The 10,454-nt window shown below is 43.2% G+C and overlaps 2 long non-coding RNA genes across 3 annotated transcripts; both read left to right on the top strand.

Annotated features, from left to right (window-relative positions):
• The first annotated feature begins 1,234 nt into the window (after positions 1 to 1,234).
• LOC123071070 (uncharacterized) lies at positions 1,235 to 3,586 on the top strand. Its single transcript, XR_006434128.1, has 3 exons — positions 1,235 to 1,852; positions 1,969 to 2,018; positions 2,933 to 3,586. It is a non-coding gene; the product is annotated as an uncharacterized lncRNA (long non-coding RNA).
• Positions 3,587 to 3,824: 238 nt separating this feature from the next.
• Positions 3,825 to 6,397, top strand: LOC123071069 (uncharacterized). Of its 2 annotated transcripts, XR_006434127.1 has the most exons (5): positions 3,825 to 4,832; positions 4,914 to 5,180; positions 5,558 to 5,719; positions 5,828 to 6,038; positions 6,156 to 6,397. It is a non-coding gene; the product is annotated as an uncharacterized lncRNA (long non-coding RNA). The 2 variants fall into 2 exon arrangements; XR_006434126.1 differs by having other exon boundaries at positions 3,829 to 5,180.
• The last annotated feature ends 4,057 nt before the right edge of the window (positions 6,398 to 10,454 follow it).

Genomic DNA, 10,454 nt, shown 5'->3' with positions numbered 1-10,454 from the left:
TGCCATCAAGTAATGCCTATATAGTCAATTTTATTCACATCAACACCAGCCTGTATAAATAAATTATAATTTATTTGAGCAAGTGCTTGAGATGTCATCTACAGAAAATGTATGCACCAATAAATAAAGCAGCATCTATAGACTACATACTGAAGAAAGCTCCATAAATTATGATTAAGAAGTGATGTTTCATAAAAATAGCAAGAAGGATTCAAATAGTATACGCACATATTAAACAATAACCAAGTTTTTCATTCATTTCTTCAGTCTGTGGAAATAAGATTGCTAGGTGTAGATCCTCCTTTATGATGGCTTGTTTCTAATACAATTTATTTATTTCAAGGAAAGATATCTATGTAAAGCTTGGAATGGACATCAACATTTGAGAATTGCCAGAATGGCTGCTCTGTGATGTCTGATTCTAAGAGGCGAACAGGTTACTGTGGTGTTTCCCGGGTTAGTGGATAACTGAAAACAAATTGACCTAGCATGCATATACACGTCAAGTGGAGACCACAGGAACCCATACACTGTAAAGCAAATCCAATAAGGAGGTTAGGTGTTACTACTAAAAACATGCATTCGTCTAATTAGAGTTTACCTTTGCTTCTTGGAAAAGATAGATGCTCCCTTTATAGCTTTGTGTATGCTCACAAGACATAACATAAAAAAGGAACCAGAACATGAAGTAATTCTTAGATAGTATGAAAAAACTGAATCAAAAAGTTAAGCAACATAATTCAGCTACTACAGTTCTATTTGGGAGATTCCCCCAATAAACATTTCAAAAATAAGATTTTCCAAATAAGTTTTCTGCTGTAGACGTTCTCTATTTAAGCCTGGAACTCTTAAGAACAAAGTGCTTCAGATTTTCATGGTTGACGTTCATTACCTGTTGGCTGGAAAATAAAAGACCATTGCAGTACCTGATTTCAACAACTTTGTGGCTCTTAGATTTTGCTGCCACTAGAGTGCCTTGTCCGAAAACACGTGAGTTATTATTAAAAAGATACCCGCATATCACCATAAATTTTAAATTCAAAACTTTGTGCAAACCAAATAACAATATAACTTCCAATACAGAAATCTTTATCTTTACCTATACCTATACCTATATATATATATATATATATATATATATATATATATATATAAGATTATATTATATATATATATATATTTAAATACATTATAACCGAGCACTAATCCAACCATCTCAGAGCACTAGCAATTTCGGCCATTGGATCTGTTGTTTTAGGCGTTCATTGCCGTTAGATGCCTTGGTCAATGCGCGCATGGGCCGCAGATCATGGGCAACGAATTGGGCTGACGCCATGAGGGCCGCTATTCCCGTAGCAAAATCTGAACTCTCTGGTTGATTCAGGCCCGCACGTGGTGTTGCGGCATCACCATCCATGCTGCTTGCCTTCCATCTCCTCAGCCACCGCCGCCGCCCCTCTCCTCCGTCCTCCACCAGAAAATCGTCAATTCCTCTCGCACTCCCATGATCAGCGGCGAAGGTGAGAGGGCGACAGATCCGCATGGGTGAGGAGGTGTCGCTGATAGTCAGAGCGCCCCGGCTGGGTTCGGGTTAAACTTCTCTTCCCCGTTTTCCTCTAGCATGGCCGAGAGCTGATCCTCGAGATGATCCTCCCACTGGACGCTGGGGTGCCTCATCGCCTGGGTCATCTGTTCACCTCAGTTGCAACAGACTGCGATGACCATCGCGATTGCCTTGCTCCTGTTTCCAGGCGATGGATTCGACGCCCCCTGTGTCCCTCAGCTTCACCATCAGCCAAAATCTGGATGCGCCCCATCTTTAATCATCGTGCACTCCTCGCCCCCTTGCAAGGTTTGATTGCGAGGTCCCTTTTTTCCAGAATTTAATTCGGTTCCTTGATCTCCTTTCCTTGGTTTTGCATTTGCCAGCCTATTTTAATAAGGCCATCGCATCTGTTGGTTGATCAGGAGGAGGCCAGCATCCAACAAGATATGGTGCTACAAAATCAGCAAATCAGGTCAGTGTGTTGTACCCTAGGCTGTTCTTATCTTCGTTCTTTGTTGCTATTATTCATCTCCTGATTCTGTTGCTTAGTTGTGATATATTTCCATACACGTGTTGTCTCTAGACATCTGGAAACCTCTGATGAAATTTGTGTGAGAATGGTCAACCCCATTGCCGATTTGCCCAAATTGTTATATGCTATGAAATAAAACTCAAAACTTATTTAGAACGTATCTAAATACATTCTTAATGAAGTAGTTAGTTAGTATAAAACCATGGCACCGGCTGGCTTGCTCATAAATATATTGGTTATTTTTGACCTTCGATATATGAGTTAGTCCTTTCTTGATGCACCAATGTACTTTACTATTTAGGATTGAGACTCTTCCTATATGTATCTTCTGAACCATACATCCATCTTGATAAGAACTATGTTTATCTGGCTCTATATTTCTATGTTAGATTTCACTTTCATGTCCTTGGCGATAAAAAACCCTTAGTTAATTAATCCGAACGTTTCATACTATTTACGGGGCAGGAAATCTCGGTGCAAGTGCAGCGGGTTTGTTTTGTACATGTAGATGCAATCAGTTTTCAGCAAGTTTTTGGTATTTACATCTCCTGTCAAGAGGGGAAAAAATATCTATCTTCACTGACAGTCCATGGTCCTGAAATGTATATGTACATAAATGCCTTGTGATGAAATGAACAAAAGCTTTATGCAACTTCTCTTAGCATGTAGCTTTTCTTTTATCATGTTGTACTTGCAAATGATTTTTTACAACACTGAGCGCTAGATGACAATGATTATGGCTTATGAGCATTTCATTTATACTGGTGTGCAGAAGGTCGTACTCGTAGCAAAATCATAATGTTCTTTTTTCTCGCACAAAATATGTTATGATTGGTTGTCTTCTTTCCCATCAGTTTTGTTTCCATTGAGCTGCTGCCTGGATTGCTACCGATCTAACAGAGGATGTCCAGGGAATGTGCTGGTACCAGCGCCCATAGGGCTTCTATTCAGATTCTGCAGTTGAAGAATGTAGATAAAATATCTACTCCAGACTTGATTCCCTCTTGTGTGTAACTTAGTGACTTTTTTATTCTTGCAAAAAATGATATGTTTGAGACCTCAATAGTAAAGCATTTGGTCTTGCTTTGTTTGTGCTAAAAATGTGTTCTTATCATTTTAGTGAGCTAGCGTCCAACAGAGGACATGTTTCTCAAAAAAAGATGTATCATGTATGCAAAGCTAAGAGTATAATATGAAGATTTTACTTTCATCCTCGTAGTAATTGTTGCATTTTCAGATCTTTGTCTCCGTAGTGGGTAAACACTGCATATGTAGCTGCCTGTCAATGTTATCTCTTATGCATTCTTGAAATTCCCTGCAAATTCTTGCTTAAGGTTACTGTTCACCGAGTGAAAGCAGATGTTGCTCCATCGTAGCTTAGTATCTTTTAGTTTTTTACTTACTACTTACAGAAGTATCTTTCATATCTAAAGAAAAAGGGAAGCATTCGTGAACAAAATTGTTTCAGCCTAATGTAGAATATTCCATAGTTGATCTTGTCTCTATGTACTTAAACAAATTGCCATCTCTATCATAAAACACAAAAAATAGACGGGCGCGGCAACGCGCGCCTTCAAGGATCTAGTGTGTATATATATTGCTTCTGCTCGCCACCCCCTATTGCTTGTGGTCGTACGTCGTTGGACTTTTTACATAAAAGTCCTTGCATTTTTATGTAATTCGACCCGCCGTCCTCCTGTAAGTCAACCCGAACCGGTACAGGCCGAGGGAAAAGAAAAAAAAACGCAGGACGACCTTATCTCCCGCATCTCCACCTCCAGGCGCCGCCACCCCCTTCCACGCCACGCCACGCGCCGCCCCCGCCGGCCACCGCCCCTCCGCCGCGCGTCGCCCCCGCCGGCCACCGCTCCTCCGCCATGCGCCGCCCCCTCCGGCCACCTCCCCTCCGCCGTGCGCCGCCACCACCCCTGCGGCTTTCCACCACCGAGAACACTCGACGCCGACGCCGCACCTTCCCCCAACTCCTCTCTCTCCTCCTTTGCCGCACCGCTCTTCATCACCCGGCCAACTCCGTCGAAACGGGCAGGCGGTGCTGGAGTTCGCCGGAACGGGCCGGCGAGCGGTAAGAGCCGCGGCGGCGGCGCGAAAACTGACGGATTCAGGCGCGGCATCGACGGATCTGGTGACTGGTGCGGCAGCTTGCTAGATGGCGGCGGCTGGTGCCCTACTCATCCAGAGAAAGAGAGAGACAGGGCGTGAGGGAGAGAGGAAGAAATGAGAAGGAGAAGGGGCGCAGGGTGAGGGAGGCAGGCAGGGCGGCGTGTTCCTGTTGAGGCGCCGGCGTGCGGTTGCCGGCAAGGGTAGCACATCTCGCTGGAGCACACGTTGTTCTTGGCCAGAGGCCTCGGATCGACCGGCTGGGCTCGGCGCTGCTGAGCAACGACGGTGGCGGGGGGTCAAGGGGATCGTTGAGGACGCCAGCAAGAACCTCTTCAAACTACGCGTAATTCCTGTACCATTGGCTTTATCGGTTATTTGTACGAGACTCACCCTCTTTGTGTCGAGGAAAGAGCCGGAAGGAGAGTACATGGATGAGGAGGGGAAGAATGGCTAGGCAGATTGCCCACAACTCTGCACAGGTGCAGCCAAACAAAGCCTAGCTGGACATCATTTGTCAAGGTTTGCACACAACTACACACTGAAAATTCTAGATGGGTTGATTCAGATTTTGGTGCTACTGCCTATCATCCATAGCATCTCCTCTTTTTACCACCAGCCACCACTACCACAATGGTACAGATCTCATCTGAACTCCATGTCACTCCCTTGCCTTAATACCTTCTTATACTTGTTGTTTGTTTGGTCCATCTTCAGTTCCTCACACAAATCAGGTTGTCCCACCGGCCTACAGAACTTGGATATTTGCTACAACAGTCTGCCATGTGGTTCATTACTTGGTTGATGCCCATCGAGAGTTCAAGACTAATCTACACTAGACATTCTTGATTCCTTATTATTTGCATTATTTTCAGATCCATTACCTTCTTGCGTATCGTCATCTATGCAGAACATGCCAACAAGCTCTGTCGACGTGGTGCGTATATAGTAATCTAACAAGGCAGTACACATGTATGCAAGCAGGTATGCATGAATGGACATAGGCTCCCAATTATCTTCTCGCTCTGTACTACTTAGACCACACGCAAGCACCCATTATATGTGATTTTCTATGCATCTCGATTTCATCCCATATCAAAGATTTTTTATCTTGATTTTCTTATGTATAGCACATGCATATTAGAGAAGTCACATCTGCTTAATTATCATGTATCACAAAGTTAGGCAGTAGTAGAATAAGATCATACAGCTGCCTGTTATTTTAGATATTATCATGTATAGTAAGGTGCCAGTTTGCAGGAAATAAAGCACAATTTAGACACGAAAAGTTTGAACATAACCAACGCAGTTTTATCTTGCATTCATGCGACTCGCCTTTAAAGTGTTATCTTTGCACACAGAGAGACATATGAGACCATGAGGGCATCCTATAGACAAAAAGGACATTCGAGGAATTAAAAAATTGAATCGTCTCCACAGAACAAACTGCAAGCTTTGAAATCATTGAAGTGTTGACAATTCCGTAATCTCTTAACATAGGCTGCCGCCATCATGCTTCTCAGGTAGGCTAATCCTTTTCTCCATCAAGTTGTTCATTACGTTCACGACAGTGACTAGCACAGAACCTAAACAAATGTATAATATTGTCTGTTGATGTCCCCACCATGAAGGCCCGGAGGCTCTGTTCATAATCACCTCTCGCCATATCCGGGGAGGATTATGGTCTAGGGCTCTAGGAAGAGCGGCACATGATGCTGTAGTGTGGCTATTGTCAATGACACGGTCGTGATGTTGTCCACTTTGTCCCGGTGGTTCGAAAGCAACGCAATGACATCATGTTTCTTCTCCTCAGCGAGTTTATTATTTTTCATAGACCTCATGGTATAAATATAAGTTCTTGATTCTTCTCCCACTCGATCATATTCATCTGCATCTACTTGGTTGAAATATATTTTTTTTCCCGAGTGAATACCTTGCTTCTGTACAACTGCTATGTAGGAGAAGAGTACCCAGGGCTGAGGAGACAAGTGCTGGAGAGGGTGGGATGCATCAGGATGAGAGGGAAGAAAGTTCTAGAGGATGTAAACATTTGGAGGAACATGTATATAGTGATTCTTTGTGGAAAAAAATGTATAGTGTGGTTGGTGTATACGTCCTTTTTGTGATAATAATAAATGAAGTGCATTCTGGTGCTATGGTCGTGACCGAAGATGCTAGCGGCAAAAGCAATTGCGACGTAAGTGTGAATAGCCTGGTGTGGTGCCTCTTTTGATCCTGCTTTGTTTATTTTGCAAATCATTAATATATTTTCATCGCTTTTCTTCTTCCATGATTGCTCTAATCTCCAGCAGTTTTGTGTTGTTGATAATAAGTAGTTTATGCAGTTGTGATCATGAAATTGTATTGAGCAGAATAGGAAAATGTTACTATTTCATTAATGGAATAGATTATGCCTTAACTCTGTTCAAGATAGGTCTAAGATGTGATCATGGAATTTTACTTAGAAAAAAGGTTATTTGTTTAATGGAATAGATTGTGCCTGAACTCTGCTTGATTATGCCGTAACTGCTCGAGACAAGTCTCAACTCAAATATTTTGGAAAGAAAAATGAATGCCACCTGAATTATAAGTTTATAACACAACGTGTCTCATTCGAAATTGTGCTTACAAGGTGTTTGATCTGAAAACTACGTTCATGTATACAATGTGGTATAAAAGGTTGATGAAATCATCATATGAAAATGCTTCAGCGTTTCAAAATTACGTGGTACAGTATTATCAGTTTTTTTGCACTATTTCCCAGTTCTCTTGAGGTACTATTCCGCAATCTCGCCTGCCAGATAAATGAGGGGTTTTGTTTACTTAATGTGGTTGCCTGATTAACGAAGTCATAGTTTCTGTTAGCTATTTTTTTCCCACTACCTAAACAACAACTTATCTTTCTACCTACAATACACACTACTCCTTGATTATGTACAAGACACGCATGGTGTTGATGTTCCGAGGGTTAATGTTCATTTTTAGAGGAAAATAATCTCAGATTTCTAACTGAACTATAATCACATCTAGGTATGGTTGTAGAACAAAGAACATATTGCACATCAATTTAATCCCTTCTAGATTGCTGTAGAACAACTAAAGTTTATGTTCCCGTTGCAACACACGGGCAATTTTCCTAGTACACCTAATGGATATATTGTTATGGCATAGATCCAACAATGTTGTGCCAACTTCCCCATTTTTCTATATGGATGCGTACACTACAAGAGAAGCCACTCCCAAGAAACAAATGTAGATGGGTTATACAGGAAATAAACAAATGTAGATAGAGGGTAGCCAGGCTGAGAACCATGTTGCTAGAGGTTCTGTTGCCGGAGTAGTAAGGGTGACGGGAGAGCGCAAGGTGAGCTAGCTTATATGCACAGATGCTTGTCCTAAAGAAGCATAGTCACCAGCAAGTGGCATACATCATCCACAATGAGTCAACCAGAAACTGAAGATTGATTACTTCCTTCAAACCACAGCGGATCGGTATTGCCCGTCGAACAGACAAACAATCACGCGGTTCGTATCAACCTGATCAGCGTGAGGTCCGTGAGGCCCGAAGCAGGGACCGTGTGGTCCGGCTTAGCGTCTCTGCCTATAACCTAGTCTCGTCGTGACTCCCCATTAACAGTGAATCATAAATTCCCCCCTCAAAGAAATGGTTATGCAGTCAGTCCAGGACATGTGTATAGGGATGGATTTGAGTAACAAATCACATGAACTCAATAAAACTTACAGTATTCTCATCTGGATCAATGAAATTCAGGTATTCAAGTTTGACAACTTCCGATTCAGATTACTTGAACTCTCTAATATACTGATCACCTTGACACCTTCTGTTGACATCTACAAATTATCTATAAATGAGATGTAGAATAAATTGGAAGTTGCACGCACGCCCTGAGCCCCTCCCAACCTGACTTAGAGCCATTTGAGCCCCTCGAAATGATGCACGCCCTGAGCCCCTCCCAACCCATAGGCCCCAATTGAAACTGGTCAGATGTCAATACGCACCTCCGGCTAGTTGCTCGACATGGTGGATCTGGAAACGGTGTGCCCGATGACTCTAGATATGGCTTGAAAAATCGGACACATGCTTCAGGGATGTAGTGTGCCACTAATTTGCGGATGGAGCTCGTCGCCGGCTCGAGAAAAAGATGCTCCTTGTTGCGCCTTTAGGAAATACTGGAGAAGGAGGATAGCGGCAGGAGAGTGAGAGAGACGAAAGGAGCGTCGTGTGGGGTGTGGGTGCACGGAAGGAGACTTGTTGAAGCCCATTAGGCCCAATTTCACACCAGGAGTCCAAAATAGTCACCGGAGAAGCTGCCCAGAAAGGAAACGCTCAGTTTTAGCGAACACAACGATTCCACGCGGGATTAAGAGTAAATCTGATGGCCAAAAACGATCTAAACTGATGATCCAAAGGCTGAAAATGCTAATAGCCCTAGAGGGCTGGAAAGGTGCTCAGTCATAAAAGAAGAAGACCCAAGAAAAACGTCCAAGAATTGAATTTCTCAACAGATATTAACTTGGAACAGAACACTCTTATCATCTCTACATTGTGACCACTTTTGCATTTGAGTGTCAAGTAAATTTATATTCAAAGCGTAATCGAAAAGGTGGCATGTATATTAAAAGCTTAATTGTGTGATTTCCGATACCGTTTCTTGGTATGCAGCAGAGGTAATGTCAATGATGCGATGGCTCAAAATAGTTTCAACAATGGAGAAGGTTTTGCATAAATATAGGACATTACCCAATACAGATGAAATGATATGCTCACAACTCACGTACGGGCGTAGCCTAAATTTAGTTTTTGTACCTCGTATATGTCAACACTGATGTTCGGATAAAGTTCACATCATCATATTTAATTTAGATTTGCTACAAATTACTGAAGTTGCTCAAAAGGGCCCACAATCAGACATACACCAGTCTTAAAAAAAATTAGGCACACACTGGAAGCACCAAACATTCCATAATTCTTTCTTCTTTGCATGAACTGCACAAACATTAGATATGTCATTTTATCTGATATATGAAGAAATTAAAAGTGCGTAAGAGAAAACTGATGTTTGCGCATATGGATCTATTTTCCTAAACAACCTGATGCATATATAGCCGGGAGTAGCTTGTCATGAATAATTAAGAACAGACAAGCATGGAAAATAACTAAGCAATCATTTGAACACATTGGATATGAAAAAAATATGACATTACACTTAATTAACCTGCCAGCAGCCATTGGATCCTAAGTTTCAGAATTAAGGAACAAAAAAACCCCATAAACACCCTACAGAAATTTGTTGAACCAATAAGCCAAAACCAGTCCCGAGCACTTGGGCGTCAGTAACTACAAGAAGTTAAGAGCAGAAATCAGCATCAGTAGGAACCCGATCAGAGCGTGAAGGGATTGTAGTGGGAATGGGAAATCCGCAGCAAGTTGAAGATGAATGGGCGACCTAGTGGAGAAGCATAGCTGCTTGATGCTACTGCGTACTGCTAGAGGAAGGACGACAAACCTGGGTGACGGGACAGAGCATATATGCAGGTAATTGAGGCGGATTAACCTCTCAATCATCTTCGTTGGTGATAGAAGTTCAATGGACGCACGACTGTTTGCTGCCACACATCATCCCGCCGCGCTGTGCAACCGAACAAACCGAGGCAATCGAGCCGACTCCATGCCGTTGTTTGGTGAGGCGCTGTTACCGTCGGCATGGAAGTCCTCGTTCCCGGATCAATCGGTACCAACGTGAAGGCCGCTGGAGAGGCACCGGCGCTCTCGCCTCTTTGATCCCTGAATCCGCTCGATTCGGCCGCTCCTCACCTCCGGTTGATCCAATCCAGCGCCTCGCATCGGGCACACTACCGGCCGCTCCTCTGTGCGCCTCAAATTGGGACTGGATGGACACACACACGACCGCTCCTCTAGATCCTTCGTGGATGAACCCCTTTGGCGAATAGCAGGTAGCAGCACGGGCTCGAACTTCGATGATGCCTCGGCTCGCCGCCGCTGGCCTTGGTTAGGGTTAGCTATCACGCCCCACGACTGGTCGGTTTGATCCTTTTCCTCACGGAATGCTTCCTCGCCTCAGCCGACAGGTATGCTAGGTGGGCTGTTTGGCCCAATTAACCACATTAGTCAGAAAAAGTTACGGGAGCAGCTACCCTCAAGAAGCTGCGGGGACGGGGGTGTTCAGAAAATTTCTACCATGCATCCAATGGCCCAGGACAGCCATAACTTGAAAT

This window comes from Triticum aestivum, chromosome 3B (assembly GCF_018294505.1).
Source record: "Triticum aestivum cultivar Chinese Spring chromosome 3B, IWGSC CS RefSeq v2.1, whole genome shotgun sequence".
Classification (NCBI taxonomy): domain Eukaryota; kingdom Viridiplantae; phylum Streptophyta; class Magnoliopsida; order Poales; family Poaceae; genus Triticum; species Triticum aestivum.
This window is presented reverse-complemented; position numbering and strand designations above follow the sequence as displayed.